This window comes from Amblyomma maculatum, chromosome 8 (genome assembly GCF_055883805.1).
Source record: "Amblyomma maculatum isolate TAMU_Amacu chromosome 8, ASM5588380v1, whole genome shotgun sequence".
NCBI classification, from domain to species: Eukaryota; Metazoa; Arthropoda; class Arachnida; order Ixodida; family Ixodidae; genus Amblyomma; species Amblyomma maculatum.
Genome location: NC_139351.1, coordinates 112,483,408 through 112,507,197, shown reverse-complemented (window position 1 = coordinate 112,507,197; position 23,790 = coordinate 112,483,408). Strand labels below are relative to the sequence as shown.

General features: G+C 47.1%; 1 protein-coding gene across 1 annotated transcript in view; it reads left to right on the top strand.

Annotated features, from left to right (window-relative positions):
• Window positions 1-16,449: 16,449 nt before the first annotated feature.
• The window catches only part of LOC146182216 (uncharacterized), a 278,675-nt gene continuing 271,334 nt past the window's right edge, over window positions 16,450-23,790 (top strand). The window contains exon 1 of the mRNA XM_084577259.1: window positions 16,450-16,737. The gene's annotated coding sequence lies outside the window, so the exon portion shown is untranslated. The remainder of the gene's footprint in view (window positions 16,738-23,790) is intronic.

Genomic DNA, 23,790 nt, shown 5'->3' with positions numbered 1-23,790 from the left:
ACACTAGCGCCGTTCGCTCCAGTGGTGGCACTCGCACCCAATACTGTCAGTATGACTGTTGCCTAGCCTTTGGGCCTGCTTTACGCCTGTGGGGGAGAGTACCATCTGAATGGTGCCGCACAACAAAAAGTGAATGAGTTCCCCAAACAGCAGCCGGCAGACTAGCTTGACTGCAAGCCTTCTCAAAGATGGTGAAGTCATACAATCTGAGTAATGTCGCATGGCATAAACTACCTTGACTAAAGCATGCATATTGCTCCCATTGTAAAGCTAGCTGCCTGCCATTAAGATTGGAGAAGGCATTGCCAAAACCAAATGGAGACATCGATACTTATTAAAGCTTTCCTGAATGTAGTCGTCCATCAAACATTCAGTTGCATTGATGGCACAGAACCTCGGGACATTTACATTACTTCTACATTGCCATAATGCATGTGCAATGGCTGCTGCAGTGCTAAATGTGAACCTTCAAATGCTTTTCTCACTTAAACGGCTCGCTTATTCACTCTAAAATTTGTCGCACAGATGGCATGCGACCACTTAGCTCTTTCAAACCACATTTAGATAAAACCTGATTCGATCGGAATCCATTTGTAGAATCTGCTACCCAAAACAACCAACTCTTTCATTGCCGATACTGGTTGCACCATCTGATACATACCCACAGGAAAAGTAAATCATTTTATTCCTGCAGATGAGTGATAGTAGTAGTAATAAACTATTTAGGACACAAATTAAACGCCCAGCAGAGATTGACAGCCAGTCGTACCAAGTCTAGTTAGTCCTTCGGGGAGGAAATGTAGGAAATATTTTGAGCCAGGCTTGACGGGAGACAGATGGGGGCGCTAAGGATAGTATGAGGATTGTATGGCAGCATGACAGAGGAAGAGACAGGGTTCCGAGATTCGCGTAGGTGGAGGGGCACGAGGGACAGCTCGCGTGTTATAAAGGTAGAGATGCCAGGTTAGTGAGGGCATTTGTTTGAATTTTGCAGAGGACTCTTGTTTAGGAGATAATGAAGGACGGCTGGGGTGCTGACAGATGGGCAAAATCTTCCTATAGCGGCATACAGTGCTGTTTTAAGGTGTGTGTGGGAGCGTGTACCTTGTCACTTTGTGGGCTGATCTAGGGGATCACCAGAGCCCAGTTATGGAAATTACAGGTGACCTGATTACACAGCTTCTTTTGGCGATTCCTGAACGACGAGGGATCTACTTTAGAATAGCAGGGGCTGGGTAGAGGGGCTCATTGTATGTCAGCGAATATGGTGCTGTTGTGGATGAATTGAGCTTTTTTTTTTGAGTCCGTGTGTATAATGGTAGTTGTTTGTGGAGGGAACTTGAGGAAATATCTGAGCAGCTTGCACGATGGATGTGATTTCAAGCATGGTTGAGCTGGGAGGTTTTCTAAAGGTCCACACGTGAGGCATATGGGTCAGGAAGATGCAGGCAATGGATGACTTATGTGCTGGTGCCAGTTCTGAAAGGCATGAGGCATTTGCGTACACCATCGTATCAGTTGTGAAAGGAGGCTTGCGATGGGCCAGCAGATGAAGACCGAACTTGTTGAACTTTGGTTGCCATTTGTGGGAGAAATGTCTGTTCTCACTATTATTAAAACAGTTGGCAGCGCTTCAAATGAGCCACTCACTTCTCCCCTCATCATCGCAGCTTCAAAGATGAAACAAATGGAAACAAATATTCCATGGATGGGTGCGTGAAGATGCTGCCAGTGTGACTTTCGATAAGGCTGCTTGTTGTTTTTTTTTAAATCAGTAATGTCGAAATTTGGGCTAGTTGGTAGCGATCCATCTAAAACTGCTCACATAAAACACGAAACACAGAGAAGAGCAGGACGGAGAAGAGTGCACTAGGAATTGATGCGTGGTCAAAGAAACACCACTCTCTCACTTGGTGAACATGTGCCAGGAAATTCAGCACATGTCTAAAAACATAAAACCAAACCCAAAACATGACGGTATTATTCAGTGTTATTATCGGTATTATTGCTAGAGAAAGAAAGCAGATTCCTGGGTAGCTGATAGCCGAATTTGTAGCACACTCATCCAGTTTTTGCTTCTCTCATGTACCGATTGTTTGCTCTGGTCGCTATTTTTTTTTTTTTTTTTTTTTGAACTGGTGGTGGATTCTTCCATATGTTCTCAGCACAACTACGTCATGTTTTGGATTTGGTTTTTTGTTTTAGACACGTGCTGAATTTCTTGGCGCATGCTCACCGTGTGAGAGGTGCTTCTTTGACCACGCATCAGTTGCTCGCTCTTGTCCGTCCTGCTCTTCTCTTGTGTTTTGTGTTTTATGTGCGCTGTTTTAGATGGACTTTTTAAATCACCGGTGTTGCAGATGATGCAGATTTCTACTTTTGATCGAATCAGCCAAGTGCATCATCTAAACATGATATTCAAAACGACGTTCTGCCATCTGTTTTCTTAATTTCAGGGCAAATAACCAAGCTGTTTAACAGCCAAATGCATTTTACATTCAGTATATGTTGCTATGCATGCATGTGGGTATATGCACTGATGGGCACAGCCATCTTTCCTGATGCGGGCACATTGCCAATGGCAGAATACACCAGTGAAACAAAGGCTCAGCCCTGGCACTTGCCATTGCATTGTTATGCTTCATTCTATTAACCAACACCTGAAATCTAGACTTCCTTACAACCTGGAATTCGTCTACCCCTGTCTTCGGCTGAACGCCAAATTCATGAGCAAAGAATGATACCACTTAGGTTTGGCAGACAGTCCCCATTTTGACCACAGGGGCTCAGTTGAGACAGTGTAACAGATTCTCATTTTCAAATGCTGTGCTTATGCAGACAAGCGAGTATCATCGGAGCACGAAATGGAGACATAGGGCACAAGGACCACTATCAAACTATGTTCCAGATCCGATGCTCCATGTGCGCTTCGCATTAGCATATGTGTATTGCACCATTCAGGAGTGTTGGACTGACAAACTTATAAATCTTGCTCTATACTCCTTTGCTATGTATTTGCCATGCGCTGGACTTGGCTTTCTCATCCGCAGAGGATTGGACTACTTCACTACCTTAAAGCCTTTCTTGCATTCAGTTGCAATGTTGAAATTACTTTTGGGTGTTATTAATAGGGAAACTGAAGACAACAAACTGGAACAATTGGTTCCCATTCATATTGGAGAGGCCTGTGTATTGATGGTACCGATCTTTCAATATAGACTGTTAATTCTATTTCCCAGAGCAAAGCTGTAATTTCTTATTTAACCGGTAATTTTTGCTTGATTACTTCAGTTTGATATCCCCATGTTGCCAGTACCATACTCTTGTTTAAGCAGGTCGGATGTGTAGACTGGCGTGGCAAACTGCAGTAAGTTCCAGTGTTGCATGATATTTGGCTTATGGTCAGCTTAACGTAATTTATTTCACAATACATTCAGTGTGTAATAAATGGTTTGGAAGTGCCATTAATAGGATAATACTAATACTGTGACAGGCTTTCATGGCTTGAGATTGAGCGAAAGACGTTTAACATTTTGCCAAACTCTGTGCCAGTTCCTCAATGCTAAGCCATCAAGCAAAACCTTTCCTAGCAGTGTTTTCGCTTGAATTGATAGGTTTAAGCAGAATTCAAACTCTGGCTAATTTTTAGTGGCATTGTTTCTCGCAGCCCTCTCTCCCTCCTAGGTTTATGGCCTCAGTGCCCTGCTCCTTGGCAAAATGGAAACAGGGATCACCAGGAACAGAAGGAAAATAAGGTTCAGTGCTAGCATCTTGAAAGCCATCATAGTGTCTCGGGCATAAAAAGGCGATCAAGTTTGCTGTCCTATTTCAGTAGCAGAATAATTAAAATAGAAGTGCAGCGCGGAAGGCGTGTCCACAAATTACTTGCAACTGCCTGTTGCGACCAGGGGAAGCCAGCACTGCTCGCAAGTTAAGCCCACACCATTATTTCAAACGTCCCAGTAAAAACACTAGCGAGTTAACAGGCTCGACGAAAGTTTGAGGGGCTCATGGCCCGACTAGGCTCGGCACGTCAGACGTACTTGGCTTGGTGGCCGCTAGTATAGTTCACTACTGAAGAAAAAAAATTCCGACAATTAAGTTACTTGCTAATGCAAAATTTGAGCGCAGCTCATCAGCTTTTCCACCTTCTTCGATAGAGTGAGGCAAAGAATTCGAGCAAGGCATATGCAATTGCAGACAATTGACACCTTTTTATTTTTCGCACATATTCCTTCTTCAGGAAACACTCCACTAACAGTTCTTAATCTGAACGCATATCCAGCGCTACAACAGAAAATGCGACGGCAGAACTAGGCGGACGAAGGACTTCCACCGGTTGCCTCGCTCATAGCTCAGGAAGGGTGGCTGCTCCTGGCCCTACGGGGCTGGGACTGGGAAGTCACTGCCGCTTGCGGCGGGGGCCAGCCTGCCACCATATTTTAATCTTTTGTAGGCCGTCATTACACCCGCTGCCGTTGCAAGGGTGGACGACGGCTGCGGATTGCGCAGCTAACGGAGGAAGCCCAGACATACGCCACCAACCTAGCACAACAAAATTGGCAACAGTTTTGCGAGTCATTAAGAGGAACGCTGGGAACGTCCCGAACTTGGACAATCCTGCGGAACCTCATTGACCCCTCCAAATCAAAGTCCGCATCTACACGGACCCTGAAGCGTATTGCTCACCTTTTTCCAGGGGACGACGCCACGCTGCTTCAGGCTCTTAAGGACAAATATATCGGCACCAGCCCAGCTCCTCCTTGCTCTTTGACCTACCAGGGCGAGGAAAATCCGGCACTCGATGCTCCCATTTCTGAAGCCGAGGTGTATGCTGCAGTTCGATCATGCACCCGCAACACGGCGGCGGGAACGGACAAGATCAGCAACGCCATGATCCGCAACTTCAGCAAGGCACAAATCAGCGACCTCGCCAAGTATCTGAACGACTCGCTGTGGGAGAAGAATGAAATTCCCTCTGAGTGGAAGCGCTCGGAGATAATCGTAATTCCGAAACCGGGCAAGAAGCCGGCGGTCGAAACGTATACTACCCATATCACTCACCTCGTGCCTGGGCAAGCTCTACGAGCGAGTCATCCAGACGCGACTTCAACACTACATAGAAGATAACGGCCTCTTCCATCCCTCCATGATCGGCTTCAGATCGGGCCTGTCCACTCAAGACGCTTTTCTTCTCCTCAAGGAGGAGGTACTTTTTAAAATTCCGAGAGGAGGCGAGCACCTCATTATGGCGCTAGATCTAAAAGGCGCGTTTGATAACGTGTCTCACGAGGCAATCCTATCCGAGCTCAATAACCTAAACTGCGGCGAACGCACCTTCCGATACGTCAATAATTTTTTGTCCAACCGAACGGCAACGATAGGAATGGGTGACATAAGATCGGACCTTTGAGACATGCCAAACAAGGACACGCCACAGGGATCGGTCATCTCCCCGCTCCTCTTCAACATCGCCATGATTAGAATCGCAAGGGCTCTGCAACAGGTTCCGAACATTGGATACACCCTGTATGCGGATGACATTACGATCTGGACAACCACCGGCTCTCTAGGCCAGAAAGAAGAAACACTTCAAGCAGCCGCAACCTGCGTGGAAACAGGCCTTTCGATGCGGGCTCCAATGCTCCCCAGATAAATCTGAAGTCATCCGCATACGTGGGTACCACTATACATCACCAGGCAATCTTAGCATCCTCCTGCATGGGGTCCCATGCCACTCATACGAATCCTGGGTCTCTGGCTCCAAAGCGATAGAAAAGTAGACCACGTTCTCCACCTCCTCAAGAATACAACACAGCAGATCTCTAAAATGATCCGCCGGGTGGCCAGAAACAGAAAAGGCATGCGGGAAGAAGACACGATCCATCTGGTGCAGGCGCTGGTCATCAGTCGCCTTTCCTATGGACTACCTTACCTCACCCTGCTTCGAAGAGATCTCTCGAAGCACAGAAGAGTATCCTTGCGCGCTGGAAAAAACATAAGCATAATCGAAAGCTTAAACTTAAACTGGCGCAAATTCAAAAGCAAGTAGAGGAGCACAGCGCCGCCCTCAGTAAATATAACTGGCACCAAATATGCGATGGGTTGCGAGGTAATCTCTCCTCCTCCAGGGCCTGGCATCTTCTTCGACACATGATAGACCCCGCACAAAATAAAAAGGAAACTCGGCTTACCCTCAAAAGGCTTATCCATAAACATCGATGTAGTCAGCAATTGCTCTTAGCCCAACTGCAATCAAATTATACTACTGTGGGCCAAGCAATATCCTATCCAGACTACATAGGCCCTGATCAACCCTCCCTAGATGCCGCCATTATGGAGATCGAAGTTAGATCAGCCCTCCTTAAGCTACGCAACTCAACCCCTGGAGAGGACAAAATCACCAATGTCATGCTCAGAAACCTAGATGACCGTTCTATTTCCCTGCTCACTGAATACTTTAACGAGTGCTGGGAAGCGGGGCAGCTGCCGGATGAATGGAAGCACGGTAAAATAATATTCATTCCTAAACCAAACAAGCCCATAAATGCCCAAAATCTCCGTCCCATCTCCCTGACATCATGTCTGGGGAAACTCTTTGAGCATGTCATCCTCACCCGTCTTACGCAACACATGGAATCCCATGGACTGTATCCCCATAGCATGCTAGGTTTTCGAGCTCATTTATCGGCGCAGGACGCCCTACTACAGATTTCAAATGCTATCCTCAATTATATGCCACACCACGCCAGAGCAATACTGGCAGTAGACCTCACCAAAGCATTTGATAAGGTCACGCACAGTGCTATCCTGCAAGGCATTCAAGAGCTGCAGCTAGGGCCTAAGGCCTATAACTATATCAGGGCCTTCCTGAACGGACGCACCGCCTCCCTGCATATAGATGATATACAGACCCCCTCTTTCACACTTGGTAACATTGGCACCCCGCAAGGCGCAGTGTTGTCGCCATTCCTTTTTAATATTACCATGATCCCGCTGGCAAAGGCTTTAAGCAGTATCCCACACTTGGGACACACCATTTACGCGGATGATATCACGGTTTGGACCACATACGGCTCGGATGGAGACATAGAATCTACACTTCAAGAAGCGGCCACAGCTATATCTACCCACACGGAAAAAATTGGCCTTGAATGCTTCCCGACAAAGTCAGCACTCTTTCTACTCCGGCCGCGGCGTGTTCCTACCGCCCCCATAACAATTTATCTGCACGATACTCGCATACCACAAACCCCCAACCTCCGCATTCTTGGTCTGAACTTACAGGACACGGGGAAAAACGACCTTACCCTGAAGGCACTAAAACAGTCTACTTACTCCGTCATCCATCTTTTGAGAAGGGTTTCACACTCACGAGCCGGCCTAGATGAAGCTGACAATTTAAAGGTACTACATGTCTTTGTGCTCAGTCGCATTCTTTACACCTCTCCTTACCTGAACCTCTCCTGTGCAGACAAAGATAAAATCAACGCCTTAATCCGCATGGCTACCAAAGCAGCGCTCAACCTACCGAAGACCACTAGCACGGACAGGCTCTTAAAACTAGGAATGCACAACAATATACAAGAACTTATAGAGCCACATCGGTACACACAGTACCTTCGGTTGGCTGGCACGAAAACAGGACGACATATACTGGATACTCTCGGCATTCGCATACCCGCACATGCTGAAGAGTTAAACCCTCTCCCTCAGGCCGTGCATTCAGCGCTTATCCTCAAACCTCTTCCTAAGAACGTCCACCCAGAACACCATCAATCCCGCCGCGTCGCTGCGAGCCAAAGCTCGCCATAAACACTCTGGGACTGCAGAGGATGTCCGCTGGGTGGACGCCGCATGTGGTTCAGACCGTTCGGTAGCTGTGGCCTACAATCCAGCAGACCCCCCACTCACTCACTTCATAGACCCTCCCTGTAACTCGGAAGAAGCAGAGGAAGTGGCTATAGCCTTAGCAATCGCGCAAACAGATGCGGCTTACATACTTAGCGACTCCAAAACAGCCATACTTAACTTTGCCCGCGGACGCGTCCATCCTCCCGCGTGGCAAATATTGAGAATGTGCACCCTGAATTCTGACAGGCGTATTGAGCTTATATGGGTGCCGGCTCACTCTGGCAATCCCGGAAACGAGGCCGCCGATAACATAGCCCGAGGACTTATTAGCCGGGTAAATGGCGACCCATGCTGGGATTTCTCGAGGGAGCGGGCACATACATTTTCTGAGCTCACACAGCAAGCACGCCTTGCCCGTCGACTCTACCCCCCTCCCCACCCCCAGCTGTCTCACTCCCAACAAATCCTCTGGAGGAGTCTTCAAACCCGAACGCTTCTCACCCCTCAACGCCTATCCTACTACCGACCCGTTTCCCCTAAGTGCACTCTCTGTGGAGAGTTGCACGCCACCTTGGACCACATTCTTTTCGGCTGCCCTGCCGATCCTCCCCCGCAGGGACAGCCCGTCATCGAATCATGGGAGGAATGGGAGGCCCTCCTTACGTCGCAGGACCTGGACATACAACTTCGCTGTGTGGACCGGGGTGCCAGTGCCATGGCCCTACGTGACCTGGACACATGCGCGTAATGTGAGGGCCGTGCGGTGGCCCTGGGCCCTTGAAGGGTCCAAACTCGCTCGTTTAATAAAGTTTTTTCCTCCTCCTCCTCCTCAGCAAAGTAAACGCAATGATACGTGCAGCTTACAGGAACGCGTTAGGCCTCCCACCATACGCCTCCAACGTCAAATTGGAAGCTCTTGGACTGCACAACACATTTGAAGAAATTCATGAGGCTGTCCTCCTGTCCCAAAGGGAACGCCTTCTGTCAAATAAGACAGGCCGGCTCATTCTCGAGCGCGTTGGCTATCCTCGGGACGTACAAGCTATACAGTCAACGACTAAATTTCCTGTTCTGTACCGGGCAAGAGTATATGTGTCCCCGCTCCTAAAGAACATGTCTCCAGTCCACAACGAAGGCAGAAGACACGCCCGAGTTAATTATCTTAAGCGTGCAGTGGAACGCAGTCCGAGAACTGTCTATGTGGATGCCGCTCTATGCGAGCATACATCGAACGCAGCAGCAGCCGTGGTGGTGGGCTCTTCATACACAGAAGTCTCCAGCACGTCCATCCCGCACTGTACTATCACAGAAGCGGAAGTGGCGGCGATCGTGCTTGCCATTACCTACGGAGACTCGACCAGTCGAGAGCTTCACGTAATCACCGACTCACAAGCGGCGTGTCGGCTCCTTCTTGCAGGCAGAATACCTACAAAATTAGCTCGCTTCACAACTAACCCATTGGCTACAAACTCACAGCTCAAACATTAGATCACTTGGGTTCCGGGGCACTCTGGATTGGAAGGTAATGAGGTCGCGGATAGGCTAGCTCGAGGTCACACAAACCGAGCGGCCACCAATCCCGATCTCACAACCAGCATTCCTGTCCAAGCGACTTACGGCGCGCGACTAAAGTACCTACGGGAACAACGTAGGATTTATCCCCCTCCACACAAGGGTCTAAATGCACAAGAAACGCGGGAATGGAGACAGCTCCAAACCAACACTTACCCCAACCTGCATCAATACAACATAATGTTCCCAGAACACTACACAGACATATGCCCTTGGTGCAACGACCAGCCCACCGCCTACCACGTCACATGGGGGTGCACAGGCCCCAAACCTCCACACATAAACATGCACCATTCGGAGGCGCAGTGGAAGGCCACTCTGCAATGCTATGATCTAGAGACCCAGGTGGTGGTGGTGGTGAAAACCTTTATATTTGGGATCCTTAAGTGATTACATGCTAATGCGGGTCGTCTCTTGGCTGCGTGTTGTGGCCGGAAGCTAGTGCTTCCCAGCGACACCCAAAGCCCAGTCCGTCAGCTCCTTTTGAACGGCCGGGTCAGAGCTGGATACCGCAGCCTCCCATAGCTCGAGGTCGGAGAGTTGCCAAGTTGCTGGAGGGTGGAATTCCGAGAATTTGATCATAATATGCTCAAAATCAGCTTTAGGTGCCCCACACAGGGTGCACTGCGGCGAGAACAGTCCTGGATGGATCAAAGATAAGAAAGCAGGGGATGGGAATGTACGGGACTGAAGCTGGCGCCACGTCACCTGCTGTAGCTTAGTCATAGATTTATGAGGAGGAGGGTAAATGGTTCGTTGATCACGGTAATGGAGATAGATTTCGTGATAGGATTCCATGCGCTCGCGAGCATCTCCCCAGGCAGTGGCAGTCCCTACTCGGCTGACGTATCCTCGAGCAAAAGAGCTGCTTCGTTGCCTGGGTGACCCGTGTGAGCGGGCACCCATATTAATTGAATAGGGTGTTCGGGTGAGGGGAGGGAGGCGAGGAACCGGAAGGCTGGGGTAGAGATCCGACCACGAGCAAAGTTTCGTACGGCGGATTTAGAATTGCTAAAGATGGTTGTGGCTCGGGTAGTAGCTATGGCGAGGGCAACCGCCGCCTCCAGGGAAGTGGAGGCGAAAGTTGTACCGGCCGCGACCAGTTGCAAAGAGTTGGAAACAGCGTTGAGGGCGAACGCAGGGCGGGAGGGGTATGAGGCAGCGTCTACGTAAACGGTCTCTGGCTGGAAGCCATAGTGTTTGTGAAGAGCTTCTGCGCGTGCCTTTCGGCGAGCGACATGGTGCTCTGGGTGCATGTTCTTTGGCAGGGGATGCACCTTAAGTACGCGGTGTATCGCAGGGGGAAGTGTATGTTGTGTAGAGCAGTGACCGGGAGGTGAGATGGATGCGAGCAAGGATGTTCCGGCCGGTGAGGGTAGATGACAATCGCTCCAACTGGGCTGAGCGGTGGGCTTCCGTGAGCTCAGCTAGGGAGTTATGGATGCCCATGTGAAGAAGGCGTTCATTGGAAGTGTAGCGGGGTGAGTTGAGGGCGGCCTTGTACGCCTGTCGGATAAGGGCGTTAACCTTGTCTTCCCCCACCCGCGTGAGGAAAAGGTTCATCAAACAATCCGCCTCATTCGCCGCATAGCCAATCGCCATCGTGGGATGCGCGAGCATGACGTACGCCTGGTACAGGCATTCGTCCTGAGCCGTGTTGTGTACTCGCTCCCCTAGAGACCCAGCGTAGGCTGGTAACTCAGGCAAGAGCGGCAGCCCAGGCCACTTGGTCTCCACTCACTGCCCCCCCCCCCCTTTTTTTTTTCTTTTTCTTTTCTTTCTGAAATAAAGTTTTCTCTCTCTCTCTCTCGGCTGTTGTGACGCGCGTCTTTCTCTTCTTCTTCTCCCCGCCAGGGTGGTGCAGTGGTAAGACGCCCTACCACTGTGCCGGAGTACCCGGGTTCGAATCCGACCTCGGCGGCTGCTTTTCGATGGAGGCGAAACGAAGAGGCGTCCGTGTGCTGTGCGATGTCAGCGCACGTTAAAGATCCCCAGGTGGTCGAAATTTCTCCGTAGCCCTCTACTACGGCTCTTCTTTATCTCTTTCCCCTTTCACTCTCACTCCCACCTTCCTCCCCTCCCTTACGGCGCGGTTGCAGTGTCCACAGAAAACAAGTGAGACAGTTACCGCGCCTTTCCCTTCCTATAAATAAATAAATCAGTTCTCCCTCTTCTTTTTCTTCTCTATTTTCCATGTCCGCTCGAGGCAGCGGAGGTTCTAGGGCACTGTAGCGGAGGTGGCTCAGCAACAGTCAGTAGTAGGCCTATGCATTTTTTCTCATTCTTTGTTCAGTCGCAACAACAACGTAGCTCAGAAAGTGGCGAACGGCGGCGGCTATGCGTTTCGGCTCAGGCGGTACGTGCGGGCTACGGAGCGGAGCGTTACATCTAACACAACCAGCGTTTCGTTGAACGCATAAAAGTTCACTGGCCTTCTACATAATAAATCAGTTCACAGGAGAGGAAAGGCGCAGTATCAGTCACACTTGCTCTGTGGACGCCTGAACCGCGCCGTATGGGAGAGGAGGAAGACGGGAGTGAAAGTGGAAAGAGGAGCCTTAGTAAAGGTCTACGGAGTAATTTCGACGGGAGGGGGGGGGGGAGGTGGTGAAGGGTGGCTGTTCCTGACCCTACGGGGCTAAGACTAGTAGGTCAACGGCTCTTGCAGCGGGGGCTAGCCTGCCACCGAATGTTTATCTGTTGTAGGCCGTCATGTCGGCTTCGCCTTGAGTCATCGATGCGGCCTTGACAAGGTCTGAACTCTTCGTAGTCGGCTAGCCGTCGTTCTAAACTGCACTTCAGCTTGCAGTGTTTGTTTTATAGGAGCACATAGAAACGGCGCCAAGAAGATGGGATGTTCGATGGCCCTCTGCATAGCAGCTTGCCAACTTGACTCCCTCGCTTCATTACAGAAACAGTACAAGGCAAAAAAGAGAGAATCAGAAGAACGGAAAGTCAGGGAGGTTAACTAGGCAAAAAGAGTGCAATGAATCAGGAGCCTGTAATCCTCAACTTTAGTCTGACTTTTGTCATGGCGGGAGTTAAACGCAAAAGAACGGAGCTGAACTTAGGCGCGAAACGGGAAATCTGTGAATACAAGCGGCAAAAGCCATCTCTGTCAATTCAAGCCGTGAGGGACTGGACCCAAGTTCAGCTAGGCCACAGCCTCGTCAGGTTGATGGTAGCATCTATACTACAGGACTCCGATAAATGGCTCAAAGTCGGCATCACAGCGTAAGCCATAGTCCGACAGCGCCCAGCACAGTTCGAAGAAATGTAATCAGCCTTGTTAATGTGGTTCGGGAATGTGCGTGCGAATTGTGCTGTTATGAGCGATGAAATGCTTCAAGAGAAGGCTCGCTGTCTCGGCAACATTGTGCGTACCGTTCCTTCTCCTCAGTCTTGATAGGTTTTACCTGTGATGACTCACGGGATTTTTGTTCAGTAAAAAAGGGTGATGTTTACTGAGAAATACTATTCTACCTAGGTATTACTGACTTTAGCTACTCAAGAGGATGTCCAATAAGGTTTAAGAACAGACATGACGTTTCGAGTCAACGGATTCATGGAGAAGGGGTAGGTAGCATCGACAGCTCGGCTGTTTTTATATACAAATTTAATTAAAACAGCAGCCATTATTTTTAATTTTTTTCTGAATTATATACGTTTCGTTTTTATTATATGACTCGTTATTATGGATGACTCGCTTTATGGACAGTTTTGGTTGGAAACCAAAGCGTCCATACTAACGAGGCACGGCTGTATTCCTTTTTTTTTTTTCTAATTTAATGTATTCGGTCGCAAGACAATGCACAGTGTATTAAAGAAAAGCTTGGCAATCATCAATTTGTTTTTTCTAATTAGGGAAAAGAGCATATCGTCATTGTTGTCATCGTCGCTAGGGTCAACAACATTTGTCTTTTCAGTATATAGTGAGAACTGGCTTGTTTTATTTTTAATACTAATCTTATCCACGTGGGTCAGATGGGATAAACTCTTTGTATTGCATTATGGTCCTATGCGTAGTAACGTGGTACCCATGCAGGCCTTAGAATTAAACCGACCACAAAATGGTAGGCGAGGAGGGGTAGAGGATTGTCACTTTCGTGCAGAGTTGGACATGTTTTCTCCGGAGTTTTTCTGCTTTTATCCGGAATACTAATTGTATGAAATTAAGAATAAAATACAGCCTTCATTAGAAAAAATTCTGGCTTGACTGTATATCCCAGGATTACCAAAAAATGTATATTTGCTTTAAGTTACGGTTTGTTTAATGATTCCTTTTTTTTTTTTTTTGAGGTCGAGCGCCTGACCTCAACCTCACATTTTGAGTTTAAGGTGAGGTTGAGTGCGGTCGCCAATGGTCACCTGAGAAGTGAGGTGAGGTCGCCTGGGGGACCTCAATTTATGAGGTTGAGTGAGGTCGCCAAATATTTTTTGAGTTTGAGGTGAGGTCGAGGTTTTTGAGGTCAAATGCCCACCTCAGCTCATGACGGCACAAGAGGGCACCACAAGTAAGATTAGCAAGTAGCAGACAGCTGTGTTGAATTTCTCATGACCAGATATTTGGTGTATCTACGAAGGCGCTGATCTGAAAATTTTGCTGATTAGATACTTAATCTCCACCTAATATATCCGACCATTGCGGTTTGCTTCTAAGGATCGTAGTTCTTTAGAAGTGTGACTCGTGGTCGGGAAAGAAAAGCTATGCGCATGCCTGCGAAGACAACTGTGACCAGCGTATGGTTAAGCTGCTGTGAAAAAGCTTGCAGTTTTCTGAAACCATGCTGGGGATTTCATTGATGGATGGATAAACTGGTGTACCGTGAAGTCATCCTAATAATTATAGTATCTCATTCTTCGATTGGGTACTATCATAACTTTTATACGAGTATAATAGCCTGGAAGAAAATTGGATCAGCATAAAAATATTAAAGTTTAAAACGCGCGTCGTCCGCAGCTGGCTCCGCGTATAAGTTACGGCGGCGAATTGAGGAATTAGAATGCGGATTCTGCCATCATTCCGCTGAGAATCCAGCTGACATACCATTGCACTATTTCTTAGAGGGTGGCAAACAGGTAATGAATGAGTACCCCAGAACGAACGTTCTTCAAAACCGGCCAATCAAGTTCAGGAAGTATTAAGTGCCACATTCCCAATAATTGGTCACTGGTCGCCGTCATGTTGCGGGCTCCCTGGACTGCTTTTTGCGCTTTGCGCTAACACGGTGGAAGCCACAGCGGACCCGGTTGTTCTGCAGTCCAGGAGGACGCTTACTGTCGTCTCCTTCGCCCGATGGAAAGGTCTATACGCACAGACGCGCAAGGCGTGCGTTTTATTTGATAAGATTTAAATGTAACTCAGTACTGCAAATGTTAATTATTAAAATGCGATATCCAATGTCGCTATATGAGTTTAAAGCAACCTAATATGCTGTAGTGGACGCGCCTCATTCCTGCTTTCTTCTCCTTAATATTCGAGCATATACCGGGTGTCCCAACTAACTTGAACCAAGGGTTAAAAAATAATATATTTGAGGTAGGTCAGTGAAACCAGTTGTATACAGCTGCTAGCCTCCTAGTGCACGGCAATTTTTTGTTTTGCAATTACTTAATTAGGGGATTACGTTAATTTTTCTAACTTACTAAATAATAACCTTAGACCAAAAATGTGAATTGGAAAGTTGTAGAGCACCTTCAGAAACCCCCATTCCATTATTTGCGATAAAGAAAGTCTCACATGTATTTCTTTTTTCCAGGCTCAAAAGAAAGCCCGCGAAATACGAATAATACCACGTGACAAGCGCATTTGAGCGCCACGATTGTGGTGCTCTCAGTCGTGGTTTGAGCGAATGAAATCAGCTGCGGCTGTGACTCGATGGTCCCGTTGCAGCGGCAGGCTGAAATGTTGGGAATGGTTGGAGCCAGCTCGAGCTCGCCCGTCGCCACTGATATCTTGGCAAGGCCTGCGCGCCCCAGCAGCCTACGTCACGACAGGCAGATGGCGATAAAGTACCAGCAAATGAAGGTGTGAGCGCGAATCTGAGTCGAGTCACATGTCATCTCGCCCCTTTACCCAAGCCTGTACGCGCAGATTCAGTGGCTGACACCTTATCGCTCATCCGCTTGTTGTGACGTCCGCTGATGGGAAAGAAGGGGATGCAAAGGGCTTGTTAGAGATTCTCGGTGGTGTCAGCTCGCCGCGCTCGCTGCTACTTGCACCGTCATGTGGGCCGGCTATCTGACGAGGGCGAAGAAGCCATTGCAGGCATATCGGCCTGCCGTTTTAATGGGGCCGAGGAGACACGGCCGTCGCTGATTTTGTTCACTCAAACCACGTCTGAGAGCACCACAATCGTGGCGCGCGAATGGGCTATAGTCACGTGGTTTTATTTGTATTTCGCGGGGTTTTTTCTGAGCCCGGAAAAAAGGATACACGTGATTCTTTCGTTATTGCAATTACTGGAATGGGGGTTTCTGAAGGCATTCTCCAACTTTCCCATTCACATTTTTGGTCTAAAGTTGATATATATTAAATTAGAAAAAATTAACATAAGCCAATTAAGTAATTGCAAAGTAAAAAATTGCCTGTAGTGCTCAAGGAGGCCGGCAGTTATATGAAACTGGTTTCACTGACCTACCTCAAATATATTATTTTGTAACTCTTGGTTCAAGTTAGCTGGGACACCCTGTATATGGTGCTGCAGTCGTTTGATGTTCTTTTTTTTTTTTCCTAATCCGCACCAGCCGATTGTAATCCTGCGCTGGCAGGCGCTCACGTCGAGTGAAAATTGCATAATTCTGAAAGCACGGCGTCTCTCTGTCAGCGCGGCAGTAAAGTACGAAGATGGCATGCGACAGAGTGCGCTAAAACGTACAGGAATGAGGCAAGCAACACATTGCCGCGCTTGAGACGCGCGCGCCTTGCATAGCAGACGAACAGGAAGTGACGTCAACTCGCAACGGATGCGGCGTGCAGGCGTGCGCCGGGCGAAAGCTGTCTGTTGCCTGGAGCGAGGCGGGATTACAGTGACCGCGGCGGCGAGAGTGAACGGCTCGCTTTTGTAGCGGAGGCTGTGTGGTGTGGCAGCGCTGAGCGAAAACTTGCCGGCGCGTTTCTTCAAGGTGGTCTTTTCGAACGGGCCTTGCGCACATTTTTGTGGAAGACAGTGATCAGTGTTAACTCCCAGCCGAGTGGAAAATAAGTTGATCTGTGTGTGTGCTTGTGTGAGTGTGTGCGCGCGACTTGATAACGCACTTGCGTTCATCGTATTACGTCTAGTCGACGATCGTGACGGAGCGCGGTTAAAAGTGAGTATCATTTCTCCATCTTTGCCACTTGACGGTGCCGAAAACAGGGTCGTTAAGAACAGGAAAATAGTTTTACCGGCTTGCTAATCTCATCGCGGCTCGAGAATGTTTCCGTGCGCCTTTTATAGACCATGCCGGTGTTCCCATGGTCGCGCTCACAGCTGCGTGCAAGTCGCCGGCTTCAAGGCTGAACCAGTTTTTGCTCCTTTTCAGAGCTACCGTTTGGAGCTTCCATTGTCGATGAGTTTGCCAGGATATAGTTTTCACACAAACGCAAAGATAGCTGATTTAACCCAGACTCGATCTTCTTGCTTATCGGTCAAACAAAAAATGCATATTTGATTGCTATCGATGGGTTTGTCCGATTTTGTGTTTATAGTTTCTTCGTACAGCTCATTAAGACGATGTCTTCATGTTCTTTGACTCTCATTTTAACGAGTGCTGACAGGGGAAATTGTTTCAGAACATTCCATTCGAAAGCTTCTTAATCAAGTTGTTACGCTTTGCTAACGAACTTCATTAATAGATCTTAGTAATTTTTCATAGCGTAACGCGAAAACGTCCCGAATACGCATCGAACGTATGTAGTGCACATTTCGAAAATAAGCTGCTTACCTTTTCCATAAGGACTTGTCTGCATTCTTCTTCCAACTCAGTCTAGGGAGTGCTTAAATTACGTTGGAGTTTTGCTTGCGGATATCACTAATGTACAAATGTTTTTACAAGACCGCCATTTAATTTGCCGGGCTGTCAGAACGCACTGCAATTTATTGAGTGTATTTACGTTACGCGTTGTAACTAACGTGATTTGTGGCAGCGTTGTTCGTTGCCGTAATTTTTAATCCCCTCGGCCCTTTCCCAGAACACTGTCAAATTAGTCTGCTATGAACATTGCTGGCGGTTTCTTTGCAGAAGCTGAACAATGCGTAACGGATGTCCTAATTGTTTTCCTCTATGCCAAGACAGGAGAAAAAAGAAAGACAAAGCACCTGAGTTCCCATCGAACGCTCTCGGCGTGCGAAGTTGGGTTAATAGATGGATGCAATTAGCTGCGCAATCTTTGGCTGTGTTGATAAAGATGACATATGCCTGTGGGACTCCTCTTTAAAAAAAGTCACATGACGACCACCAGGCTTAACATAGGTTTGACCTCTAAATCTCCCTCAGGGTGAAAAGCCTGCATATCCGACGGCTCGATCTATCTACCGTAGTGAAGCTTTCGCTTCAAAATGAAAGTGTCCGACAGCGTGTGCTTGGACCGTGCGGACGTTGAGAAGACCTCTTACATCATCAGCATCAAACAACTGTCGTGAGACAGTTGTTCACTGACAATGTCTAATTTTAGCATGAATGTTTGGAATCGCTGACGTGCTATTTTTCGGAGGGTTGGAGGTTAGCAGAGAGAGGCTCCTGGAGATCGATGACAAGGAATGAGAAATGCTTGAAGGGGCACTGTAGTTTTCAATGAACCATTCATATTCTAATATACAAACATACAAGATCGAAGCGCATGCTATGACAATAGAAAATAACCAACGGCCCACAAGTTCGCAGAGCAGGCAGACGTAGCTAGGGAGTTTCGGAGATTCACATAGGCGGATGAAAGCTTTCGTTGGTAAGGTAGCTGCGCAGCTGGCAAAAGGCACAGTTAATTTGAAGTTCACGCCTTTTCCTGGCAGTTGACATATGCTCGTGGGTCTGACTATGGTTGGTTGGTTGGTTTGTGGGGTTTAACGTCCCAAAACAACTCAGGCTATGAGAGACGCCGTAGTGGAGGACTCCGGAAATTTCGACCACTTGGGGTTCTTTAACGTGCACTGACATCGCACAGCACACGGGCGCCTTGCTTTTCGCCTCCATCGAAAAGTGACCGCCGAGGCCGGGATTCGATCCCGCGTCCTTGGGAACAGTAGTCGAGCGCCGTAACCACTGCGCCACCCCGTCGGGGTGGTCTGACTATGGTGACGTGAACTATAGATTGTTTCGTGAGGTCTTTAAGGTCAAGAAACGATCTAAAAGCTTTGCGCTACCGCTGAGATCAGGGCAAGGATCCTTTCCAATACTGTTGGCGTTTATGTAACTGTCTTCGTTTTTAGCTCGTAATACTCTGTTTTCTGTATAATGTGAGAATTATAAAAAAAAAAAATGCTGGGGTTTAGCTTTAGGTAAATCCGGCAGGTTGCATAAGCAAAGCCGACGTAGCTTCCTCTTTCTGTTCTTTCTTCTGCGGCGCGGCGTGGCTACCGACTGTAGTATTGCTTACGCAATAATAATAATAATAAAAAAAATCATGCTTTGCCGTTTCAGCGGAAACCAGAGTTGCCACAGTGTGGATTGTTGGTCTATCCTGACTGTGGTATTATGGGACCGTACCGTTACAAATTCTTCTCCATGTGAAAGGATGTCAAAACTTACTGCTGCGACCTACTGCGTACGTAGGCGAAAAAAAACAACAACAACAAAAAAGCAACAAATGTTAGTTTTCGGCGCACCTGCAGATGTAACATCACTGCATATAAAGCTGACACAGTTTGGCTGTGAGGACGTCACAACTTTTACGCTTTTCATCACACCTGCATAAATACGCCCACATACTGCTCATATATAGGACACAGTACACGTGCTCTGTGCAAAGCCCTGGCTGGGCGCAGCGCGATATGCTAGGAACACTGGACGAGTTTCGAGGGTATATTTTTGCCTCTAAGGTCGCCCTGGAAGAGGCACTTGATCTCTAGGAGTCTAGGGAGAGTTTTAAGGCGAAAACCTTTAATGGTTCATGCTGTCGTGGACAAAACGTGTCCCGCTTTTGCAGCGTTCTGATTGGCCGAGGCGGGATGACGTCATAGAGGTCTCGACCAATCAGATATCACCACCACAGTATGCGCGAACGCGTGCCTTATATGGCTATATATCAATCAATGATCAGTTACTAATTAATGAGTTGTTAATTAGTAAAAGCTGCATAGCTGATGCAGCACTCAGGCTTTCGCCTTTCACTATTTTAGTCGCTAAAGTCCCTTGTAATTATTGTTTCACCAGCTCTGTTTCAAAAGTATAGCCCTCAAGTGCAGGTGCAGCCATTTCCCTGTATAGTTTAGTCGACGTCGTGTTTATTACTAACGTCCAGGTGCGTATTTTCTGTTTAGGCAGTCAAGTTTGAAACTTAATAGTTCACCGTTAGCGTTGATAGCTAAATCATTCATTTCTCGACGCATTGCTGGCGGCATCCGTTATCCTGTTTCATTTCACCTGTGACTTAAAAAAGAAAAGGAAGTCGGAGACTTCCGCTTCGTGAGAAATCGCATTTTCGCCGATATCTAATTGCGGGACATGCACACCGGCTGAGCAAGACTAGCAAGACAGGGATGCCAACATGCCTTTTAATTTATCATAAAAACGGTCTATGGTAGCTGGTACTTTTCACACTCGTTCGTCGCACGTGCTTATTAGCGGTCCCTGGCTGTGCCGCCATAGTTTTTCACCGTAGGAGCGAATACCACGACCTCGTCTGCGCTCCCGCACCCATCGTGGGCCAGAGCTGTTTCTTCATATCAGTACCGAAACGCTTCAAAAGACGCACAGACGTCAATATCTTCTCGTCGTTTGGTTGCCTATAGTGTGTCCTTCTCTTACCCTTTTTATTTCGTTCCACTCAGCCCTGTCCCCTGGTTAAAGACTGTGTGCCTCCCTCTTCTGTTAACCTGATTCCTTTAGTTTACTACAATCGGCTACTTACGGAGCAAGCTATTTTGGTTTGGGACCTGGATTCCGACACTTTACACGTCGTGCTAGAGCGCGGTACGCGTTGTGTGCATTTGCACGTTGTCGGGCGTCCGACGAAACTTGGCCTGGTCTAGTGTAGAGGCAACGAAAATACGAAAATATGATCGCCGACCATGCCAAACGATCAGTTCGTGCAGGGAACAAAGGAGGCTTTTAACAATCAACGAAGCTGGTCAGACAACGTGAAGTCGTTACTCTCTTAACGTCCTCATGACGTTGCAAAATAAGCGATTGCCCTCTAGGGTGACGGAATTGATTAAACGAGAATGCAATCGACCAATCGTATACCACAGAGGCGGCGGAGAGTATTGTGGGCGGAGGAGACTAGGAAATCTGAGATGATAAGGCGCCGGCTGCTGGCACATGACAGGTCTAATTGGAGAGGCAAGGGAGGAACTTTTCTCCTGCAGTAGGCATAACCATTCTGATGACGATAGGGGGACGTTGCGAGCGTACAGTAAACAGAACCTCACCGTCCAAGGGGCGTTTCCGTGTCTATAACCCGTGCACACACTCCAGAAAGTTTGCATTAGTCCCTCAATGCAGCCTTTCGGAGGGTGTATTATAAACATGAAAAGAGTGCGATTTTGTTTGCAGTGGAGTCAGCTTTCATTTTCTGATATGTCTGCTCATATGTATTGTTACTCAAGAGTCCCAGATCACCTCAAGGCACTGAAGAATGCGCGTGAAATTGGAAGCATGAAAATGTTTAACCGCAAGGATACGATTTTGTGAACTATATAGTTAGATATATTTATACGAGATATTACGCTTGTTGAGTCCACTTTGAGTAAGTAAATAGAAACTGGTACACAGACGAAAGTCCCAAAGTCAGGTGGCTGTCGAGGGTGCTTCAATAGAGTAACCCTGAACTAGAGGATAAATAAGGAGCAATACATACAGATACATTTCCATAATGAACAATGATAATATGCGTTACATTCGATGGTCGTAAAGTAACTTGACAGTATCAGTGTGAAAAACAAGTAAACAAATCTTCAGAATTAGAATAACCACCGTTGTAGCATATAATATCGCACATGTGTAATGAAGTTAAAGAATGGATTAAAAGGAAGAAGGCTCGCGTTGTTGACCATAGCACGTTGTGATTTCAGCTCAGTAAAGAAGAAAGGAGAATTTGTTTAAATAAAGTATCACCACAAGAATTTATACGATTTCAATGTGAGATTTTCTACAGCGGATAAAAACATCCCTGAGGCTCTAGCCAAGAATAGTGGATGTAAAAGCTAGCGAAACTAGACTGCAACACAGAAATAAACGTCGTTTGACTCAGAGCTTTTGGATCATACCAGCTGCGATACTGCGCTTCAAAAAGTGACCGAATTTTGTACGCATTTTTCAGGTGTTTATGAATTGTCGCGCCATCTGGAAGCGTTCAATACAAGCTTTTTGCTATTGCCGCCATTTTCTTTAGGAAATGAAATTTTATTGCGAAAGCAATACTACTCGCACTTTCAAGCCTTTGCGTGACACGGCCGCAGTTACGTCTTACCCACATGACGCTGTGACGTCGCACCCCACGTGACACACAGGCTGGCAGGAGCTGCCAACTTGGGTCTCTGGGTTTCACTGGGGACGATTATGTCAGAATCAGCCTGCTAGGACCCTGGCATTCACGTTACCCCTATAGGCCTCTAAGCCACATTCATATGGGTTGGCTAAAGCGGGGCTTTATATATGGTCTGAGGAAGAAGAAAAAGATAAGAATAATAATTTATTAATTCATAAACCTTTATTCATGAGGATGACTCTTCTGAGGCCTTCTACGCCCCAGAAGAAGAACGCTCGGTCACCCGCAGCTAATGCTTCCACTCAATGTTTGGTTCAGCAGCGTTGAATCCTTGTAATTTTTTTCTCTCCTCTTTTCCATCCTAATTAACTATATGGCTGTTATCCTAATAATTTTTGCCACTGCAAGTCTTCGACCAATTTTATTTTCCATAATGGTTGTGTATATATCAACAGTCAGAAGGTTTTAATTTAGACGCAGTTTCCTTTAACGACCGCGGGTGCCGCCACCATTTGTAAACACCCAAACTTTGACCAATCAAAACCGCCGTTTTTTGATACATGGGCCCTGTGGGAAGTTTCGCAACTGCTAGTATTGAGAGGCTCTGGTTTGATAAGGTTACGCCAGCTCAAATAAAACTCTTTCAATGTTGCAATAATGACTGGTATAATTTTGTTTATCATCTTCACTGTGCACTGTCTATTTTATCTTATCACCGTAATTTATTTCATTCTGATCGTCTACTATTATGCAGATAATTTTCATACACATCGGGTATTTTTGCAATGAAAGAAACCTGCAGATATTTCGTGCCTGCTACACTTTAGCTACCCACACTAATCTCCGATGCCTTCTGTATGTCCAGTAATAAATAAATAAATAAATAAATAAATAAATAAATAAATAAATAAATAAATAAATAAATAAATAAATAAATAAATAAATAAATAAATAAATAAATAAATAAATAAATAAAAATTGTTATGGTTTAGCTCTGTTTAAGCCTAGTTGAATTTCGATAGCAACGGCGGAAGCATCTCTTGCCTGCTACACTATTCCCCTATCACGCCTTATCAGTAAGGTGCTATATTACTGGAGAGACTATAAGGTCATCCTCTAAGAGTATGACGCGAGAGCGTAAGCTACCAGCCCACATATAAATGAGAAAAAAAAACTGATTTGTTTATAGGAAGGGAAAGGCACGGTAACTGTATCACTTGATTTCTGTGGACACCGCAACCGCGCCGTAAGGGAAGGGGGGAAGATGGGAGTGAAAGTGGATAGAGAGAAAGAGGAGCCGTAGTGGAGGGCTACGGAGTAATTTAGACCACCTGGGGATCTTTAACGTGCGCTGACATCGCACAGCACACGGACGCCTCTTAGTTTCGCCTCCATCGAAATGCAGCCGCCGAGGTCGGGTTCGAACCCGGGTACTCCGGCACAGTAGTCGGGCGTCTTACCACTGCACCACCCCGGCGGGGCACATATAAATGAGAAAAAAAAAATGAGAAGGTTCAATGCTGCTGAAACGAATGTGGAGCGAAAGCATTAGCTGCCGGTGACCGAGCGTTCTCCTCCTCCTCCTCCTCCTCCTCCTCCTTCTTCTTCTTCTTCTTCTTCTTCTTCTTCTTCTTCTTCTTCTTCTTCTTCTTCTTCTTCTTCTTCTTCTTCTTCTTCTTCTTCTTCTTCTTCTTCTTCTTCTTCTTCGCGGCTGTTCAAGGTCAACCGTGACGACCGGC